At 47.6% G+C, this 21,414-nt stretch overlaps 1 protein-coding gene across 3 annotated transcripts in view; it reads left to right on the forward strand.

Annotated features, from left to right (window-relative positions):
- The window catches only part of ARHGEF37 (Rho guanine nucleotide exchange factor 37), an 89,179-nt gene that overhangs the window by 10,076 nt on the left and 57,689 nt on the right, over positions 1-21,414 (forward strand). The window contains exon 1 of one of the 3 annotated variants that reach the window (XR_002342014.1): positions 6,387-6,689. The exons of 1 other annotated variant lie outside the window; for it this stretch is intronic. The gene's annotated coding sequence lies outside the window, so the exon portion shown is untranslated. Of the gene's footprint in view, positions 1-6,386; positions 6,690-13,155; positions 14,401-21,414 lie in introns of those variants that run through there. One more of the 3 variants, XM_013995326.2, reaches the window with a different exon arrangement.

The following is a 21,414-nucleotide window of genomic DNA, read 5'->3' on the forward strand; positions in this document are numbered from 1 at the left end:
GGAGGCCATACTCAGGGTGGTGAATGCATATTGCAGGAGAGGGAATTTCCTTCTCTCACTAGACTCCTTTCTCATGCAGTTTCCAGGAGGGCATTCCTTTGACTTGACTAAAGGGACCCTCAGCTAGAAACCAATGAGTGAAAAATCTGATAATTCAAACAGTACTTAAAAAGGCAGTGGTCAAATATTTTAACCATGGTTGTACCAGGTAGTGTGAAACCAGCTGAAAGGAGTGTGTGGTGTGAAACGCAGCAGGTGAAACGCAGCAGTTGAATGAAATTGTTGGTGAGGAAGCTGAGTAAAAGGCCAGCTCTCCTCCACATTTGATCTGACTCTCTTCAGCCTCTTCGCTGCCTGCCTCCAGGCTGTGTTCACCAGGTCTTTGTCCCGAAGCGTTTTCTTTTTCCGTCCTTGCTACTTTCCCAGGGTGAGCTCACTCACTCAGCGTTTCCTGTGCAGCAGATACGCCAGTGCCCCAACCCTGCGCTGCCAGGCCCAACTTCTCTCCACCTTTCCCCTGGGCACTTTCACGTGGACAAGCACAGGGGGCAGCTGGTCCCTAACTGGCTGTATTGCTTTCCCCCAAACCGCTGCTCCAAACCTGATCCTTCTCTGGGATACTTGTTCTTTAATGAAGACTGCTGGCACGCGTCTCAGAGTCAGCATAGGCCTTCCAGGCTCCTATCCCGTAGATCAGCAGATTCTGCAGAAAGCTCTCCAGCGTTTTTCTCGTCCCTCCTCCTCTGCTTCACTATTACTGCAGCCAAGCGTAGAGCCTATCATCTCTCCCCTGTGTGAAAACTAACAGCTTTCCACCTGGTCTCCCACCCTTCAGCCTCATATCCTTCTGGGATCCATTTTCCATTCTGTGAGCAGATTATCTTTGGAAAATTCTAATAATATCATGCTGTCCCCACACCTCAGTGACTCCCTCATTGCCTCCTTAGCATGGCATACATGCCTGCCTCGCTTTCCAGCCCTGTCTGCCACTGCACACCCCAGTTACAGTGAAGCGATTGTAATTTCTGAAGAACAGAAGGTAGTTGCAGGTTATCATGCTTTTGCAGTTATGCCTGTGCATGTCATCCGCTTGGTAAGAATTCCCTTTTTAGGACCTTTCTTGTGGCCCAGCAGAATAAAGTTCTGGTGTTGTCATTGTAGCTCAGGCGGCTGCTGTGGCGTGGGTTCAGTCCCTGGTCCAGGAACTTCCACGTGCCCTGAGCACAGCCAAAAAAAAAAAAAAAGAGAGAGAGAGAGAGAAATCTCTTTAAAGACTCAGCAGCAAGGATCACCTTGTTTTGGCCCTCCAACCTCCCGGTAGAATTGCTTTCTCTCTCCGGCAGCAGATTTTGTTGGCTGCCTACCCAAGGTATTCGCCCTCATGTTTCCTCTTTCCCAGTAAGACTCCAGCTTTGTCAAGGCTACACGGCTACATGCTTCAGAAAGGGAATGGCCCAGAGTTGAGTCTTCATCCGTCTACGCCAACAATTTCAGATTAGGTATGGTTAGTGTGGACACACTGTTCTAGGCAATGAGGGAGAAGTTTGCTTGCTGGAGAGCTTTTTGAAGGGTTTGTTCTCTTGGTCTTTTCTTCCAATAGACGTTGTAGCTTCTGGACGAGTTAGATTCTAGACCCAAAGGTGTACTGACGAATACGAGTGTGGTAGGAGCAGAGCAAGTCCCTCCAAGCGGGGCTAACAAACCACGATGGTAATGGGTTAAACCCAGTGGCTGGAACTAAGGCACACAATCAGTGATGGCGTTCCAGCCAAGGAGACTTAGGGGGACTCACCTAAGCCTCAAAGCCAAGGCTCCACATGTTTGTGCAAATTAAGAACAGGATGGTCCAGGGGTCGGGCCCCTGGCCTGGCTCAGGGGGATAAGAACCTGGCGCTGCTGCAGCTGTGGTGTAGGTCACATCTGTGGCTCAGGTCTGATTCCTGCTCTGGGCACTTCCCTTTGCCGCAGGGCCAAAAAAGAAGAGAATGTTCTGGAACTCGGGGCTGAGTCTGTGTAGGGAGGTTGTGTTCTTGCCTGTAGGAAGAGGGAGCCGGAAAACCTGCAAGGGAAGAGAAAACAGCGCTGTCCTTCGAAGGGTTATTATTCCTACCAAGGGCCAGGTGCCCACAGGGAAGCCACTGGAAGCCAGAAAGGGGAAGGAGTGGTGGTTCTCAGTGCAAATGATCAGCCTGGCCCAGAGCGGATGATACACCGGAGGAAATGCAGGCTTTGGAGTCAGACTGCTGACGCTGCAGTCCTAGTTCCGCCACCTCTAGCAGTGAGGCCCCTGGCAAGTTTCTCAGTCTCTCTAGATCTCTGATTTCTCTTTTGTAAAAAGAAGATGGTAGTACCTGTCTTTTAGGGCTGGCTAGCAGAGTAGCTGCTTTATAATTTGGACTTAATAAAGCAGTCGCTCTTGTTTATAAGAACGTTTGTGTGTTAGTAATGAGGTTAGCACACGACCATGTTATCTGATAAAAGTTTAATTGTGCCAAAGACCTGGCAACAAATAATTTCTTGACCTGTCTTTTTGATAATTTAATAATATCTCAAGATAGAAAAAATGATTTGAGAAACATACACTTGGATTTAGTGGAATTTTTAAAAGATGTTGGTGGGAATCTTTGGAGAAAGCACCCACGTGAGAGACAGTGTGGGGTCGCAGTAGACTTGGCTGCGCACTTGCCACCCATGCTGTGTGCTCTTCGACAGGTTACTTACTTAATCTCTCGGCTTCAGTTTCCTCACCTGCAAAATGCAAATAATATCTATCACATAGGATGATTGTCAGGATTAAAAGTAATCCATGAAAAATTTCTGGCATATATTAGGCACTTAGTGAGTAGCACCTATTTTTATTATTATTGTAGAAATTAGTAATTTCACAGAATTAAATGAAAAAATAGATACGATCCCAAGACTGAGACCTTTTTTTTTAGGCAAGGAATGGAAGTGCTATTAAGATAAAGCACTTGGGAGGAGTAAAGGCAGGCAGGCAAGGAGGCTCTAAGACTGAGACTTGAAAAGAGGCAGTCTTTTAAAAAATTTATTAGAAAACTAAACTGGATTTATTATGCTCGTGGCACTGTCCCTAAGTACACTTTTGCGTCGTGTACCTCTTCTCAACTTTCTTTGCTCAGCTCTGCAACTGTGATTCCCATAAGGAGTAAAAGGCTTGGAGGGAAAACGCTGGCACTATAATGCAGTACTCGGATCCGCAAAAGTTTTAAAACGTTGAGTAGTAAGTACGATAGCCACCTCTTCCAGTTTTGAGAGTTCAGCTCAGGTGCTATGTTAAGCCTTTTATACAGATTAGACTCTTTGATTCTTTCATTTTTTGGCTTAGAAAGTGTTAGAAGATGACTGTCTAGTGGACATTTGTCATACTCCTGGCTCCTCAGCCTCCGAATTGTCTCTATGTTTGGGGAACAAGTCACTGTGTGAGGCAGGGCCATACATCTCACTCGTGGAAGCCAGAAGACCTTGGCATCAGTTGCTCCTGATTGTTGCCTGATTAGCCCATCCCTCCAGGATTGTGACTCTGGAGACAAGGGTGCAGGGAAGCAGGCAGTGTGTAGAATTTATTATGGTGGTGATGGCAGCCGGGTCAGCTATGGCACCCAGTCGCCAGGACTTTGCCAGTGTCCTGTAGCAGCATCCTTGTGCTGTGATTTCCTCTGTGGGCCCCCCAGCTTCCACTGGTGCTTGCCTGTATGCTCTTAGCCTGGTTTTCTAGCCTTTCCGTTGATTCTCTGAGCTCCTCAATACTTTTTCAGTGAACTCCTTTTCTGCTTGTTAACCCAAATCAGTTTTTATTGCGTACAACTGGAAGACGCTGGCTGGAGCATAGTCTTTAGGTAATGTTCAAACCAAAAGAGTCTGATGCGCCCCTAAAAATACACAAAATGATACATTTTAGAAATGGATCACTCTGTTGAGGGGAGAAGTGAGGGAAACTCACTCTTTTTTAGGGCCACACCTGTGGCATATGGAAATTCCTGGGCTATGGGTCAAATCATCCACAGCAGCAGGCCTATGCCATAGCCAGGGCATCAGCAGATCCAAGCTGCATCTGTGACCTACACCACAGCTTGTGGCACCTCCAGATCTTTAGCTCACTGACCAAGGCCAGGGAATGAACTTGTATCCTCACAGACACTATGTCAGGTCCTTACCCCACTGGCCACAATGGCAACTCCGGGAAACTCTTTTTATCTTTAAAATGCTATCACTGGGGACAAGATGATGTTCATTTCTTTGTAAATATTCTAGAAATCAATCCCAAAGGCAACTGGATTCTTTTACAAGAGGTTTCCAGTCAAAACAAACTCATTGCTCTCTAGAGCTCTGAGAATGCCTCCTAAGCTGACAGCTAGATTGCTGCTCATCAAAGTATTTGTGACCCAGATGAGAGATGGGGAATTAGTGCCAATATATGAGAAATTTAACTCAAGGAAAAAAAGAAAGAAAAGAAAAAAGAAATTTAACTCAAGATAAGCCAGAATGCTAAAATAGAATCAAAGACACATCAGTTTCATGGATCCAGTGTGGCCATGGCTGTGGCGTAGGCCTCAGCGGCAGCTCGGATTCCACCCCTAGCCTGGGAACATCCGTGTGCCGCAGGTCCAGCCATAAAAGGAAGAGGGAAGGAAGGAAGATTGGTCTCAAGTGAAAATACTGTCAGCTTGTCTCCTTTCCCTTCAATTACCACATAAATAGGACTCCAGGGCAGTGGGGATCCCGGTACCTCTCGGACCCTGCATTCCAGTAATTTGCCCGGGAGGTCTGACGTCTGTATCTGAAAACACAAGCAAGGAGGAAAGGCACATATTAGCAATGGCAGGTCAAGTAGAGCAGAGGATCCCGGGCCCCTGGGACAAGACCCTCACCCCCCAACAGGAAGTCTGCCCTAGAAGTCAGACCTGTTTGGGGCTTGGGTCTGCATTCCCTGAGTGACTGTGGACAAGTCAGTTCACAGCGCTGGGACTCACATTCTCTTCAGAATTCCTGCAGCAAGGAAGGAACGTAGGGGTCACCCACGCCAGCTCTTAACCTTTGCATGACTCTTTGAAACATCCCCAGTCAGCCTCTGCTTGAATGCTGACTGTTCGTGACAAGATGCTCGCTCTCCAAGCAACCGATGTCATTTCTGAAATGCTGTTAGATCCGTTCTTCCTTATATTTGCAGCTCGTCTCCCTATAGCGCTCCCCCTGCTAGTGGCGCCTGAGGTCAGATCGGGGACGTCTGATGCAGGGACAGTTCTTTCAGAAAGCTCTCGACTTTGCTCTTCTCCACTAAAATCACCCGTCCTCTTCTAGTTTCATCCGTCACATTGGAGATACGGCACCGTTCTGGTCTTTATATTTTTATGGAGTGGTGACTAAGCGCCCTGAGGCCTCAGACAGAATTTGAGTACTGGTCCTGTCACTTAGCTGTGTGACAGTGGGCAAGTTCTTTCAATTCTCTAGCCTCATTTTTTTGGGGGGGGGTTGCCTCAGTTTTTCTTTTTCTTTTTTTTTTTTGTCTTTTTTTATTTTTATTTTGTCTTTTTGCCATTTCTTGGGCCACTCCCGTGGCATATGGAGGTTCCCAGGCTAGGGGTCAAATCGGAGCTGTAGCCACCGGCCTACACCAAAGCCACAGCAATGCGGGATCCGAGCCGCGTCTGCAACCTACACCACGGCTCACGGCAACGCCAGATGGTTAACCCACTGAGCAAGGGCAGGGATCGAACCCGCAACCTCATGGTCCTCGTTGGATTCGTTAACCACTGCGCCACGATGGGAACTCCCAGTTTTTCTTTTTAAAATGAGGATAATAAATATACCTCTTAGAGAAATTATAAATGAGACAAATGAGAAATCACAAGTAAATGGTACCTGGCACTGAGTGAGCGGTATTTCTACTGCTATCACTAATAGTAAAGTTCACAGAATGCGAATAAGCATAAAAGTTAGAAGGGTTTAGAAAGTTAATTGAGTCCATTCATGACTCTGCAAACATGATTTGGTTGCTCCGATGGGAACCTTTCTGTACTTTTCACAGTAATGGTTATTTTCAAGTGTGCGTTCACTGACAGGCGCCAAGGGGCCGGGACCTTGTCGGTGGTGATGACCGCTGCATACCTGGTGCCTGGGCCAGTGTCCTGCTCACTGCTGGGAGTCAAAGGAGGAGACTGGCGCGGTGATCTCAGCCTGGCAGAGGGCTCCTAGGAGACCTAGGACAGGAACCTGGGCGGCCGGCACTAGGAAAAAAAAGCCTGCAGTAAAGTGTTTGGGGCAGGAGCACAGATACTCAGTGATCCTGGGGCCCACAGTCCCACGGGGGTGGCCTAAACAGGTGCGGCTCCCTGTATGGGGCCGACTAGCCAGACAGAGGAGAGGCGACTGAGTGAGAAGCGCAACGCTGCAGTCGCCAGGCCACCCCGCTGGGGCCCACTCCAGGGAGCAGAGCAAAACAACCTGCCTCCAGATGGACAATTAACAAAGGCGGGAGCCGGGGCCGCCCCTCCTCGGCGCACGCACGTACGCAGCCTGGGCAGAGCCGCGCCCGCCCGCGCCCTCCGTGGGAACAGAGCGCCCGGGCCGCAGCGCCGCGCGGGTCCTGGAGCCCAGCGCCTCTCCTGCCCTGGCTGCGCAGTCCCCGGGGCGGCCGAGCTCCCCGCAGGAGCCAGCACTTTGCGCGTGCGGTGAGTCTGCCCGGGTGCTTGGGGCCCGCAGATGGGGCCAGGGAGGGGCGCGGGAAAAGAGCTGCTTGATCAGATCCGGAAAGGGCGGTGGGAGCGCGCAGGATCCGGGTTGCTCATAGGCTGGCTTTGTGTCCCGAGCCTAATGGGGATGCGAGCAACCTGATCCAGTTGACCCCGGCGGGTCAGTTTACAGGTGGGAAACTGAGGCCCAGGGAGTTAAGCTGGCCTGTTGAAAACGAATTACTACTCCTCGTGTCTGTCTATCCGTCCCTCCTTCAGTGTAGGATTGGTTATGGCTTTTAAGAAGAACCCATGCGCTAAGACAATGGAATAACACAAACAATGGTTAATAAAGTTTTCTTGCCAAGATAGGTGTAATTAGAAATAGGTAAGAGCAGGAGAGAAGAGAAGGAAGTCTGTGATCCGTAGGTGAGCTGCCTGGGCCAAGGGCCCTCGGAGAAGTGCTGCCAAGGCTGGGGCTGGAAGCCAGAACTTGCGGCTCCTGCTGCAGTTCTCGCCACACAGCAATGGCCAGGAACTTAAAGGAGAATGGGGGAGCTGGTAGCTGGCCCAGGCTCTGGCTCTTAACCTTGGGGTCACTGACGTCTTAAAAATCTGGGTCCTGTTCCCCAGGGTTCACACATACCCTTGCACACAGTTTCAGATTGGACAGCTGCGTGAAGCATTCCTGCTGTAAGGCACGACTGCTGTGGGCACTCAGGCTGCGCTGTTTCAGAGCAGTTTTTGTTTTTTGTGTCTTTCTGGCATCCGAGCATGCGGAAGTGCCTGGGCCAGGACGGAATCAGTGCCATTGCAGTAAGCAAAACCACTGTAGTGACGACACTGGTCCTTAACCCCCTGAGCCACCAGGGATCTCTTTAGAGCAATTTTTTGGCTTCTTTGTTGTTGTTGTTGTTGTTTGTTTTTGTTGTTGTTGTTATTTTTTAGGGCCACACCTGCAGCATATGGAAGTTCCCAAGCTAGGGGTCCAGATTGGGGCTACAGCTGCCAGCCTACATCACACCCACAGCAGCATAGGATCCGAGCCATGTCTGCTACCTATGCCACAGCTCACAGTGACTCCAGATCCTTAACCCACTGAGCAAGGCTGGGAATCAAACCTTCATCCTCATGGATACTAGTCAGATTCATTTCTGCTGCACCACAACAGGAACTCCCCGTTTTTTTGCTTCTTTAGAAGGAGGCACCTGGTGAAGGAGTGAGTTCTGCTTTGAGTTCAGAGAGCGGCCTTAGGCTCCCTAGCTGCCTGATCTTGGACGCGTAGTTTAACCTCTTCAAGGCCCCATTTTCTTTGTAAACTGGAGCTAACACTGTCCGCTTCATCTTTCACGGTATTGTCAGACTACAAGTGAATGCTGAGCCCGGTGCCTGGCATGTAGTGGACGCTCAGTAAAAAGGCTGGTCCACACAAGCCAGTTGGTCAAAGCTGTGCCATTAAAGAGTGATGACCTGGGGGAAGTCGGGCTGTGTACAAAATAAAGGACAATGAAATTAAAAAATTAAAACCGTGCACATATAAAGTCAATGCTATTATGATGTACAAACAGCAGCACATACCTTGGTGATAGTAAGCTAAGTAAGACTGTACTGATTTTTATTTTGGCCACACCCACAACATATGAAAGTTTCCTGGACCAGAGATAGAACCCACACCACGGCAGTGCCCCAAGCTGCTGTAGTGACAATGTCGGATCCTTAACCGTTTGTGCCCAAGTACTCTTACTCAGAATAATGCATAGCAGCCAAGGTCAAATGCTAAAAGTAGAAACTACAGATGCTTTAGCAAGGACTGTTTACTGGGCCTCACTTGCTCCTTTCGAATGCAGCCAGCACCTGTATAGCTTTTAAGGAAGAGGAGAGAGGACATATGTGAGAACATGGGCACGCCCAAATCTTGCCCAGCAGTGGAGGCTCAGCTGAGTTTCTGCCAGGGTACAGGAGTCACTTGGCAGTTTGCTCACATCCCTCTTGCATCAGCAGCTTGCTGTGGTAAACAGTGCCTGGGTTGATTTCTGCTCTGGAACAGATAAATGGCTTTTTGTTTAACCGATGTTATGGTGGGGAGTTGTCTAGGTGCTGTAGCAAGCAAAACGACATTTGTTGAGCTTGATTGTTCAAAGCCTGTTTGCTATTGACAGGCTTAAGATCTTTAAAACCTATGGGTCCAAAAATGTGAGGACAGGCCTACTTATCCATAAAAAACAAAAGAAAGCTGCCCCTACCAAATGCTGTGTGGTCTCCTTGTTCTGCCATTTTAGGCCTTGCAAATAGAGCCAGGGGAGTATGGCTCAGGGCAAATAGCTGCTATTTAATTTGGGTGAAGACACACACTACCTGTCTGGTGGTTACATTCCTCCTGTGTGTTTATAACGGGCAGTTTTTCCTCAGAGAGAGGGAGGGAGGGAGGGGACGCGTATGTCTGGAATGTCTCTTGCTCTCTTTTTACCTCCCCCCCCCCCCGGTCATTTCTCAACCCAAGGAAGTCCTTCTGCAACCTTGATGACTTTGGCAGATTCCTTACCTTGCTGGCTCTGTTGCTTCATGTTGTTTCACAGTAGCGCTATTGGAATGTTTTGTTTTAATTTGAAATTTAGGTTCCAAACTCTTGGTGCTCCATGAGACAGCATAGAACCCACACCCATTTGGTCAGGCAAAGGCTTTTCTTCGTTTGAAGGCAATCCGTGCACCACTTCCACGTGTCTGCTCCTCTAGACTCACTGTCTTCATTCCTACTTAGTAGGACAAAGTAAGCGTAGACCCGAGTTCCCTCTGTGGGGCGGTGGACGAATGATCTGGCTGGTCTCTGTGGAGGTGCCAGTTCGATTCCCGGCCTAGCCCAGTGAGTTAAGGATTCAGCGTTGTGCAGCTGTGGTGCAGCTCCCTGCTCTAGCTGGGGTTCGATTCCTGATCTGGAAGCTTCCATATGCCGCATATGTGGCTGAAAAAGAAAAAAAAAAAAAAAGAGTAAGAGCAGACTTTCTCGAGAAATGATCTGTAGACTCCTTGTATCAGAATTATCTAGGGTCTTGTCCAAGTGCCCCATCCGCGACCTCCGAATCAGAGTCTTCAGGAGCGGGGGCAAGAATTTGCGTGCCTAGTAAGTGCTCCTAGTTACTCTGGTTGCCTATGTGTGTATTGGAGCCTGGGGGACTGTTGATTACTTATAAATTTCCACATTGTTTGTCTAGTTTTTTTTTTTTTTTTTGGTCTTTTTGCCTCTTTTAGGGCCGCTCCCGCGGCGTATGGAGGTTCCCAGGCTAGGGGTTGAATCGGAGCTGCAGGCACCGGCCCACACCAGAGCCACAGCAACGCGGGATCCGAGCCACGTCTGCAACCTATACCACAGCTCACGGCAACGCCGGATCGTTAACCCACTGAGCGAGGGCAGGGACCGAACCCGCAACCTCATGGTTCCTAGTGAGATTCGTTAACCACTGCGCCACGATGGGAACTCCAGAACCTCTTTTTTTAATTTAAACAAGCAAAGGAAAAAACCCATGATGTCCGAATAAAGTATATTGGTGTCAGATAAGCACTCGAAAAAGATGTCAAGATGATTGGGGAAAGTGCCCATCAAAACCACAAGCAGATAACACTTTATCCGAAGACTGGCTACACCAGGTGTTGATGAGGTTGTGGGTCTCTCATACAGGGTAGACGAGAATGTAAAATGGTACAGCCCTTTTTTAAAAGTTTAGCATTTTCTTTAAAAGTTAAATGTATACCTATCTTGTGATCTAGACATTGTATTCCTAGGTCCAGCTTTATTGTAATAGAAAAATAGGAAGCAACTATTTTTTTTTTTTATCCAGTGCCTAGATAAATGAACTGGTATATTTATATAATGTAATACTACTCAGCAATGAAAAGTAATGAACTATTGATAACATGCTAGGATGGATGGGTCTCAAAATAATTTTATTGAAAGAAAGAAGCCAGACAAAAAAGTGTACATACTGTATAGTTCCAATCGTATAAAATTCAAGGGGAGTTTCTGTCTCTTACTTGACTTCAGACTTTGTGCTGACTTCCAAGAGTTGTGTGTCTAACTCCACTTGTAATAGTGTCATTGGCAATTTGATCAGTATTCTGCCAGTGTTCCCCATGTCATGCATTCATTCATTCAGTTAATTGAGCACCTGTAATGTGCTAGGTCTACAGTAGATGCTAGGTGCTGCATTGATAAAGATAAGAAACATGCTCTTAGAGTTCCTGTCGTGGCGCAGTGGTTAACGAATCCGACTAGGAACCATGAGGTTGCGGGTTCGGTCCCTGCCCTTGCTCAGTGGGTTAACGATCCGGCATTGCCGTGAGCTGTGGTGTAGGTCGCAGACGCGGCTCGGATCCCGCGTTGCCGTGGCTCTGGCGTAGGCTGGCAGCTACAGCTCCGATTAGACCCCTAGCCTGGCAAACTCCATATGCCGCGGGAGCAGCCCAAGAAATAGCAAAAAAAAAAATAAATAAATCGGGGCGGATCCCAGAGATTGACCCCAAGCAACGCCCTTTGGATTCAGTATTTTATCAGTCGGTAGTCCATATTCCTGTCCTGTTGCCTCCCTCCTCCCCCAGCCTCCATCAGCCCATCTTATTCCACTGCCACACGGTGCTCCTTACTCGTAAGGATGTCACGAGAGCCCCTTAATACCGTCCTAGTCCGGTTACACTAGCCTGTGGTATTCCTTTGATCTGCCCATCTCGCCGACTTTCATTGAGGAATGAGGATCAGCTGTCCTGACCTGTCTTTTTGGCTGTTGTTGACCTGCCCTGCCTCCCAGTGACCTCTCTTTCCCTCCCCAAGGGCTGATGGACCATCTGTTCAGTCAGCTCAGAGTGGTTTATGCCACAGTGGGGTGGGAATGAAAATGTGTTAGCTCCTATTTAAAAAAAAAAAAAAATCCAAAGGGAGTCAGTCTCCGTGTGAACCGAGTCGTACCAGCAGGGCCTGGTCTCACAGTCTTTCCATCTCAGCTCCTTTGCCTTGGTATTAGCTGGGCTGTCAGGCTCTGCTATGTAGCTCTCATTACTTATTACCGTCATGGTTGGCCCTTCTCACCATCTGCTTGAAATGTGATCGGTCAGGTGTCCTTAGATAACTTCATCCCTCTGCTCCACGGTCGTGCTGCTCTTTCCAGCTTGACAACAATAGTAGCAAAGGCAACAGCTACTGCTGTTGAAAGCTTACTGATTATTGGACATTCCCTGGGCATTTTACGTGGATTATCTTATCAAATCTTATAACAATCCTATAAGGAAGATTATGTAATTACCCAGGAAAGCCAGCTGATTGATCTGGATTTGAAGTCAAGTTTTCTTGTTCCAGGTCCGGGCTCCTAAGCTTCACAGTGCCCCCCTGCAGTCACTCTTTAGGGCTAACAGGAAAGCAAAGCCTTTAAATAATGGGCCTACTTCTTATTTTTTCTGAACCTGAATCTTAAAATTTAGTTGGCATTCCTAGTAGGGGCAGAGCTTTGGAGGTTATGCTTACAATGTTGTTAATTTCGGAGTTCCCGTCGTGGCGCAGTGGTTAACGAATCCGACTAGGAACCATGAGGTTTCGGGTTTGGTGGGTTAAGGATCCGGCGTTGCCGTGAGCTGTGGTGTAGGTTGCAGATGAGGCTCGGATCCTGCGTTGCTGTGGCTCTGGTGTGGGCCAGCGGCTACAGCTCCGATTGGACCCTAGCCTGGGAACCTCCATGTGCCACGGGTGCGGCTCCAGAAAAGACAAAAACAAAAAAACCATTTTGTTAGTCTCAGATCCTTCTGTATTTTAAAGTTCTGAAAACTCTGTGTACAGGACCCTCTGACCCTTGTGCATAGAAACGAAGCTCATGAGTCAGGAGCTCTGTATGGCCACTCTCGTTTCTCTGTTTATCTCCCCGCCTGTATTCTTCAGTAGGGTCTTTTGCTGCCATGATGTTTAACTTCTTTTTTATCAGTCTTTCATGAACTCGAATCCCTTGAGTCTCACACCAGAGGTTTTACCTCCCTTTTTTTTTTTTTTTCCATTCTTTTCTTAGATGTTTAAATATAACCTGGGATGGGAGGTTAATGGGTGTTCCTGTGCTGTTGCGGCGACATTTTACCTGCTGGAAGAACTTAGGGTGATTTCACTTTCCCCTGGGATCTGCTTACTTCCATCTCTCCGTTCGCTTCTTCTGCTTGGTCGGAATTAGGTTCCAAGTGTCACTTCCCTTGTCACTTCTGTCCTAAAAGGGACGAAATGATCCGGATGTCCATAACACTGACTTAGTCCTCTGCTTTTAGTGGAATGAAACTTAGAGCAAATAACCAGCTATTTTATTTTAGTATCATTATTTGTCTTTCCTAGGGCCACGCCCGTGGCATACGGAGGTTCCCAGGCTAGGGGTCTAATCAGAGCTGTAGCCGCCAGCCTACGCCAGAGCCACAGCATCTGCGACCTACACCACAGCTCAAGGCAACGCGGGATCCTTAACCCACTGAGCAAGGCCAGGGATCGAACCTGCATCCTCATGGATACTAGTCGGATTTGTTTCCACTGCATCACAGTTGGAACTGCTGATTTGAGTTCTTATTGGCCTGTCACAGGGCATTAATGCGGTCTCAGGACTGAGCATGAACTTTGCTATATTGAAAGGCATATTTTCCCGAATGTTTTCTCCATGACCAGACTCCTTATCAGACAGGACCAGGAAATGGAACAGAGGCACCCAGGCTGCTTGTTCAGGCTTTTAAGCTGTGTTTGTCCAGAGAGTGTTGCAAAGATGGAGGCTAACTTAAGCTGTCTAATACTTTGTTTTAACTTTTAATTCTGAAAAAATAATAGGTCAGCATGAAGTTGCAGAGATAGTACAGAGAGGTTAAGTGCACCTTTGTCAAGTTCCTCCGGTGGCTACCTCTCATTTGAATATTGCACAGTATCCAAACCAGGAGACTGGCATTGGCAGGAGACACGCGTGCGATGGTCGCATGTCCTCTTATCACACTGTAGACTTCTGTAACCGCCCCCCCCCCCGGGACAGTACAGATCTGTCACCAGGAAATTCTCTGGTGCTGTTCCTTCGCAGTCTCTCACCTGCCCTCCTCCCTCCTCCCTCCTCAAGGGACCGGAAATCAGTTCTGTCTGTAATTTTGGATGTTCTGTAAGTAGAATCACATAGGTTGTTTTCAGGTTGTTTTCTTTCAGGCAGCGCGGCCCCCTGAGGAACCATCCCGTTGTGACAGTGTGTCCGTAGTTCACACTTTTTTATTTCGGAGTATTCCGTGGTATTGAATATGCCGCTTTTTTAAAAAACGGAACATCTATTAAAACAACGTTTGGAAGTTCCTCGGTGGCCTAGTGGTTAAGGACGGAGCGTTGTCACTGCTATGGCTCAGGTTACTGCCGTGGCTCGGGTTCGATCCCTGGCCTGGGGAACTTAAACGTGCCGCCAGTGTGGCCAACAGAAGGAGCAGCAGCCCTGTGATTGATTGTTTTCAGTTTTAGTTATTACGAATAGAGCTTTCATGGACATTCGTAGACAGTGTTTGTAGAGACATACGTTTTCTTCCTCTGGAACTTCTGCCCCGGGTGTGATTGCTGGCGAGCGTGCGTTCGGTTGTGACAGAGACACACGCGCGATTTTCCAGAGGAGCTGCGCCGTTTTACGTTCCCATCAGCGACGTGTGGGAGATGCAGTTGCTCCGCCTCCTGACCAGCATTTCACGTTCGGTAAGATCTTCCAGGCAACAGCGTTATTGAGAGGTAATTCATCTCGTATAATTAATCCAGCCTGTATTTTTCACCTTTTTGAAAAAACTCGTGTTTGTTTCTTGTCTTTGTTTTTGGCTGGTCCCGTGGCATGCATAAGTTCCTCAGGCCAGGGATCAAACCTGGGCCACAGCAGTGACAATGCAATGCTGCATCCTTAACCTGGTGGCCCACCAGGGCACTCCTGTTAAATATATATTTTATTGGAGTGCCATTGAGTTACAATGGTGTGTTAATGCATAGTGTACAGCAAAGTGATTCATTTATACATATATATACATTCTTTCTTTTTTCTTTTTAGGTCCATACCTGCGGCATATGGAAGTTCCCAGGCTAGGAGTTGAATTGGAGCTACAACTGCCGGCCTACACCACAGCCACAGACATAGCAGTGTGGGATCCGAGGCACATCTGAGACCTACACCACAGCTCATGGCAACTGGCCAGATCTCCAACCCACTGGGCGAGGCCAGGGATCGAACCCGCGTCTTCGTGGATACTGGATTTGTTTCCACTGTACCACAGTAGGAACTCCTGTGTATACATTCTTTTAAATTATTAATTTTCCTTTATGACTTATCTCAGGATATTGAACATTGTTCCCTGTGAAATTCATCCATTTAAAGTGTACATATTGGGGGAGTTCCCGTCATGGCTCGGTGGTTAATGAATCTGACGAGGAACCATGAGGTTTGGGTTCGATCCCTGGCCTTGCTCAGTGGGTTAAGGATCTGGCATTGCTGTGAGCTGTGGTGTAGGTTGCAGACACAGTTCGGGTCCCTCATTGCCTTGGCTCTGGTGTAGGCCGGCGGCTACAGCTCTGATTGGACTCCTAGCCTGGGAACCTCCAGTATGCCGTGAGTGTGGCCCTAAAAAGACAAAAAGACCAGAAAGAAGGGGGCGGGGGGATACATACTGGCAGTTCAGGTTGTGGCTTAGTGAAAGTGAATCTGACTAGTTTTAGGGTTCAATCCCTGGCCTCACTCAGTGGGTTAAGAGATCTGTGGTGAGCTGTGGTGTAGGCCACAGATGTGGCTCTGGTCTTGCGTTGCTGTGGCTGTGGTATAGGCCAGCAGCTGCATCTCTAGTTCAACCCCTAGCCTGGGAACTTGCATATGTTGCAGGTGTGGCCCTAAAAAAAAAAGTACAAATCAGTGGTTTTTAGTGTATTCACTGAGTTGTGCACCCATCACCACAATAAATTTGGAACATTCTACCGTCTCCAAAAGAAACCCAGCCACCATACCCCAGACCATTATTCCTTCAGCCCTGGAAACTGAATCGGCTTTGTGTTTCTGTAGACTTGCCTATTCTGGACATTTCACATGAATAGAAGCATAAAACATGTGGTCCTTTGTGGCTCACTTCTTTCATTTACCGTAATGTTTTCAAGATAAGCGTAGGTCAGTACTGTATTCTTTTTCATCGCCGAATGATATGTAATATTTTTAAGGAAATAGTGTGCTTTTTTCCATTAGGTGGGCTATAAACTAAGAAAATGACAAAATGCTGCTGCAGAAAGGTTCTGCCCGGGCCTGCTTAGAGGTCTCGATTGCCGTTAACCTAAGTGCCATTTTAAATATTTAGCGGTTCTCTGTAAAGTATTACTTATGCTTTGTGTTTATTTAGCAACAGTTGTGATGAGTGGAACCTGAGTAGCTCTCCTGAAAGCCTCCTGGGAATCTTCCGAGAGAAGCTGTGCCCTGGGTGACGAATGCCAGCACCTCAGGCCGGGGGTGCGTCCGCAGGCCGGAGGCAGCATTCAGGAGCAGGACCAGAGCTGTGTGTCAGGCAGGCGTGTTCCAGCATCCTCTGGGCCTTCTGTCTCCTGAACAGCTGTGTTCTCCCCAAACTCCTATACGTACTCTCTGAGCCATAGGCGAATACTTATGGCCCAGGACAGAAACTCCTGCTGCTAATACATAGAAAAGGACTATTGAGGGAGTTCCCGTTGTGGTTCAGTGGGTTAAGAACCCACCTGGTGTCCATGAGGATGTAAGTTCGATCCCTGGCCTTACTTAGTGGGTTAAAGGATTCAGCGTTGCTGTGGGCTGCGGTGTAGGTTGCAGATGCGGCTTGAATCTGGTGCGGTTGTGGCTGTGGTGTAGGCCAGCAGCTACAGCTCTGATTCAACCCTTACTTAGCCTGGGAACTTCCACATGCTGCAAGTGCAGCCCTAAAGAAAAAAAGGCTCTTTAGATATGCAAATACACATTCGAGTGTGTGTGTGTGTGTGCGCGTGTGTGTTAGCTGTGCGAGACAGACAGGAGGACGCAGTGGATGGACGCTCCTCTTGTCTCCAAGAGCGTAGTGAGAGGAACACGAGGCTTAGCTGTAATATCTCGGGTACGAGGCTGGAGGGGTGTGTGCCACTTTTAATGTTAGGATGTATCTTGGAGTTCTCCTCTGGTGCCGTGGGTTCGGGATCTGGCGTGGCATTGTCACCGTAGCGACTCGTGTCCCTGCCGTGACAGAGATTTGATTGTTGGCCTGGGAACTTTGCATGCCATGGGCATAGCCAATCAGTCAATCACTATTAGAAAATATTTTAGCAGTCCAGAAAAGAATAAAGAACAAAACGAGTACCCATGTTCTTACTCCCCCACCTTGTTTAGTTTTAACATTTTTACCATATTTGCTTTAGTTTTTTTTTTTTTTGTCTTTTTTTTTTTTTGTCTTTTGTTGTTGTTGTTGTTGCTATCTCTTGGGCCGCTTCTGCGGCATATGGAGGTTCCCAGGCTAGGGGTCTAATCGGAGCTGTAGCCACCGGCCTACGCCAGAGCCACAGCAACGCGGGATCCGAGCCGCGTCTGCAACCTACACCACAGCTCACGGCAACGCCGGATCGTTCACCCACTGAGCAAGGGCAGGGACCGAACCCGCAACCTCATGGTTCCTAGTCGGATTCGTTAACCACTGCGCCACGACGGGAACTCCTTTTTTTTTTTTTTTTTTTTTTTTTTTTTTGTCTTTTTGTCTTTTCTAGGGCTGCTCCCGCCGCATATGGAGGTTCCCAGGCTAGGGGTCTAATTAGAGTTTTTGCTGCTGGCTTATGCCAGAGCCACAGCAATGCAAGATCCGAGCTGTGTCTGCAACCTACACTGCAGCTCACGGCAACACTGGATCCTTAACCCCCTGAGCAAGGCCAGGGATCGAACCCACAACCTCGTGGTTCCTAGTCAGATTTGTTAACCACTGCACCATGACGGAACTCCTTGCTTCAGTTTGTTGAAAACAAATAAAACATCTCAGATACTCAGCAATAAAAAGGAAGGAACCGTTGGTAACACACAACAGCTTACGTGAATCCCCAGGGTTTATGCTGGTTGAGTAAAGCCAGTCTCAAAAGGTTGCATATGATATGATTCAAAAACACATAGTGTATGATTTACATACATTCTTTTTTTTAAATTTTTGGCCCCACCCACAGCCTGTGGAAGCTCCTGGGCCGGGATCAAACCTGCACCACAGCAGTGGCCTGAGCCCTGCGGTGACAATGCTGGATCCTTAACCTGCTGTACCATAAGGGAACTCCTAGAACTGTTTATGAACAGAACATCTCAGTATTATTGTAGTCAGATTTATCAGTCTTTTCTTTTGGGATTTGTACATTTTATGTCCTGTTGAAAAAATCCTTCCCATCTGGAGAGTATAAAAATATTTTCCTGTTTTCTTCTAAGAATTTAGCTTCACACTTAACATTTAGGTCTTTAATCCATCTGGAGTTTATTTGGGGTGTGATGTGGGATTACATTTGTTTACATATGTGGGATTGCATTTGCTTATTTTATTTTATGTTTTGGCCACCCCCATGGCATGTGGAAGTTCCTGGGCCAGGAATTAAACCTTCACCACAGCTGTAACCAGAGCTGCAGCAGTGACAGTGCCAGATCCTAACCTGCTGAGCCATGGGGGAACTCCTCTTTCTTTTTTTGTAGGGAGGCCAGTTGTCCCCCGGGCCGTCCTTCTCTCAGTGCCTTACAATGACGTGTGGCATATGTCAAGTTTCCACATTGACTATGACCTGTTTCTGGGCTCATTAATCTGCCCCACTGATCTCTTTGCCCCTGTGTCAATATCATACTTTTAAATTACTATGACTTCAAATAGATCTTTGTATCTGATCGGTCAGGTCCCCTACCTTATGGTAACTTCCTATGTGACAGAGGCTCAGGAACCCCCAAGACAGGAGAACGGAAACCCTAAATCTGACTGTTGGCTGTAGGCAGACAGCAAATAAGAGCAGGAGAATGTCTTGAGAACAGAGTTATTGGATTGGTAGAGAATACGGTGCTTATTTAGGCATAATCACATGGATAATATATACAAAACTAAGAACCAAAAATAAAACAACTGTTATAAAAATTTTTGTAACAAAAAATTGTGCACGGAGTTCCCGTCGTGGCACAGCGGAAACAAATCTGACTAGGAACCATGCGGTTGTGGGTTTGATCCCTGACCTCACTCAGTGAGGTTAAGGATCTGGCACTGCCGTGAACTACGGTGTAGGTCACAGACGTGGCTTGGAACTGGTATTGCTGTGGCTGTGGCGTAGGCAAGCAGCTCTAGCTTCAATTTGACCCCTAGTCTGGGAACCTCCATATGCCACAGGTGCGGCCCTTAAAAAAAAAAAAATCCCCAAGAAATTGTGCAGAAAAAATAAGAGGAATTGTATGTCACTATTTAATTTAGTTATAACTATAATCTACACATGTCATCATGCCGGCGATCTAATTCATATTATGCGCCGAGAGGATAGGGTGATGGAGAGGGAGTGGGAAGGCGCTGAAACCTCATCTTCCAGAGCAGAGATTGAAGAGCACTGCCCAAGCTGAAAGCTCAAGAAGGAGCGGTACATGCTTTAAAGTAATCAGCTGAAAATGACAGAAGGAATTGCCTGATAGTGGCTGGAGCGGGAGAGAGAAGAGGACAGGCTGCTTTTCAGAACACACATTATAGAATTAACTGTTGCTCTTTCTCACCACACATGTAGAACTATCCATCTCTTCAAATTATACGCTTTTATAGCGTTGGAGTGAACATCCAATGTAAGAACAAATGAGAATGCCTCAATTTTCCTGGAGATCATTACTCAAAAATAAGTCATATTCCAGCGTTCCCTGGTAGCTTAGTGGTCAAGCATTTGGCGTTGTCACTGCTGTGGCTCAGGTTCAGTCCCTGGCCCAGGGATTTCCATGTGCTGCAGGCACAGCCAAAACATACATAGTAAATAAATGAATAATATTCCCATATGTACCAACAATGTTAAGAGCACAGTTTAAGGAAAAACAGCAGCATAATGAAAGGTTTAATAGTGTAATAATACATAATTTCATTCTAAATATCTTAATTTTAAAAAAGATAGGGAGAAAAGAAAAAAAAAATAAAAAAAAAAGCTAGGGCGTTCCCATCGCAGCTCAGGGGAAACAAACCTGACCAGCATCCATGAGGAAACAGGGTCGATCCCTGACCTCGCTCAGTGGGTTAAGGATCGCGCGCTGCTGTGCTGGGGTGGAGGCCGGCTGCTACAGCTCCAATTCGACCCCTAGCCTGGGAACTTCGATATGCCACAGGTGTGGCCCTAAAAAGACAAAAAATAAATTAAAAGCAAACAAATAAATAAATAAAGATGTATGAGATTGTTTCTTTGCCACATCCATGGCTCGTGGAAGCATTCCCGGGCCAGGGATAGAGTCTAAGCCACAGCTGTGACCACATCCTTAATCCCCTGCGTGGGCCGGGGTCAAACCTGCGCCACCACAAGACAATGCCAGATCTGAACCTGCTGCTGCACCACAGAGGGAGCTCCATGTGCAAGATCTTTATGAAGGAGATTATAAAATTTTATTCAAGGACACTTAAGAACTAGTCACAGGCGTTCTCTCGTGGTGCGGTGAGTTAAGGCTCTGGCGTTGTCACTGCAGCAGTGTGGGTCCCTGCTGTGGTGTGGATTTGACCCCTGGCCCAGGAACTTCCACATGCTGGGGGTATGGCCAAATAAAAAAAGCTGGTCACAAGTAAAGATACGGTAATGTTCATGGATAGGAAGGGTCAACGTCATAAAGACAGAAATTGACCCAAACCTACTCACCACACATCTCAGCAAAACTCTCAACAGGGTTTGGGGATTTGGGGTTTGCTTTAAAAAAACTGGAACATCATACAACGATTCTAAAATGTATATGGACAAAAAGGCTAAGAGTGGTTTAGGCAGCTCTTCATATATCGCCTCTGCTCACCTTTTTCTGTCTTTTGGAACACAGATTGGATACACGACTTTCCTTTTTTTTAATGGTCACACCCACGGCATAGGGAGGTTCCCAGGCTAGGGGTCCAATCAGAGCTGCAGCCGCCGGCCTCCACCCCAGTCACAGCAACGCCAGATCCAAGCCGCGTCTGCGACCTGCGCCACAGCTCACGGCAACACTGGATCCCTGACCCACTGAGCGAGGCTGGGGATCAACCCGAGTTCTCATGGGTACTAGTTGGATTTGTTTCTGCTGCGCCACAAAGGAGACTCTGATACATGACCTTCTTATTTCAGTATCCAGATCCCTTAATGCTCTTGTATATTTTCCATGATTTTTCTTTTTCTTTTTTTCTCTACTCCTGTGGCCTGTGGAAGTTTTCAGGCCAGGGATCAAACCTGCACAGCAGCAGTGATCTGAGACACAGCAGTAACAATCCCAGAGCCCTAACTGCTAGGCCACCAGGGAACTCCAGGTTTTCTCTTTCTTTTTAAAAGTCGGGATAACTTCTTCATATCTTATCTTCCCCTTTACCTTTTCTTTTTGTCTTTTGTCTTTTTAGGGCCGCACCCACGGCATATGGAGGTTTCCAGGCTAGGGGTCTAATTGGAGCTGTAGCTGCTGGCCTACGCCAGAGCAACGCCAGATCTGAGCCGAGTCTGCGACCTACACCACAGCTCACAGCAATGCTGGATCCTTAACCCACTGAGCGAGGCCGGGGATCGAAC

The sequence above is a fragment of the Sus scrofa genome, chromosome 2 (genome assembly GCF_000003025.6).
Source record: "Sus scrofa isolate TJ Tabasco breed Duroc chromosome 2, Sscrofa11.1, whole genome shotgun sequence".
In the NCBI taxonomy this organism is placed as follows: Eukaryota; Metazoa; Chordata; class Mammalia; order Artiodactyla; family Suidae; genus Sus; species Sus scrofa.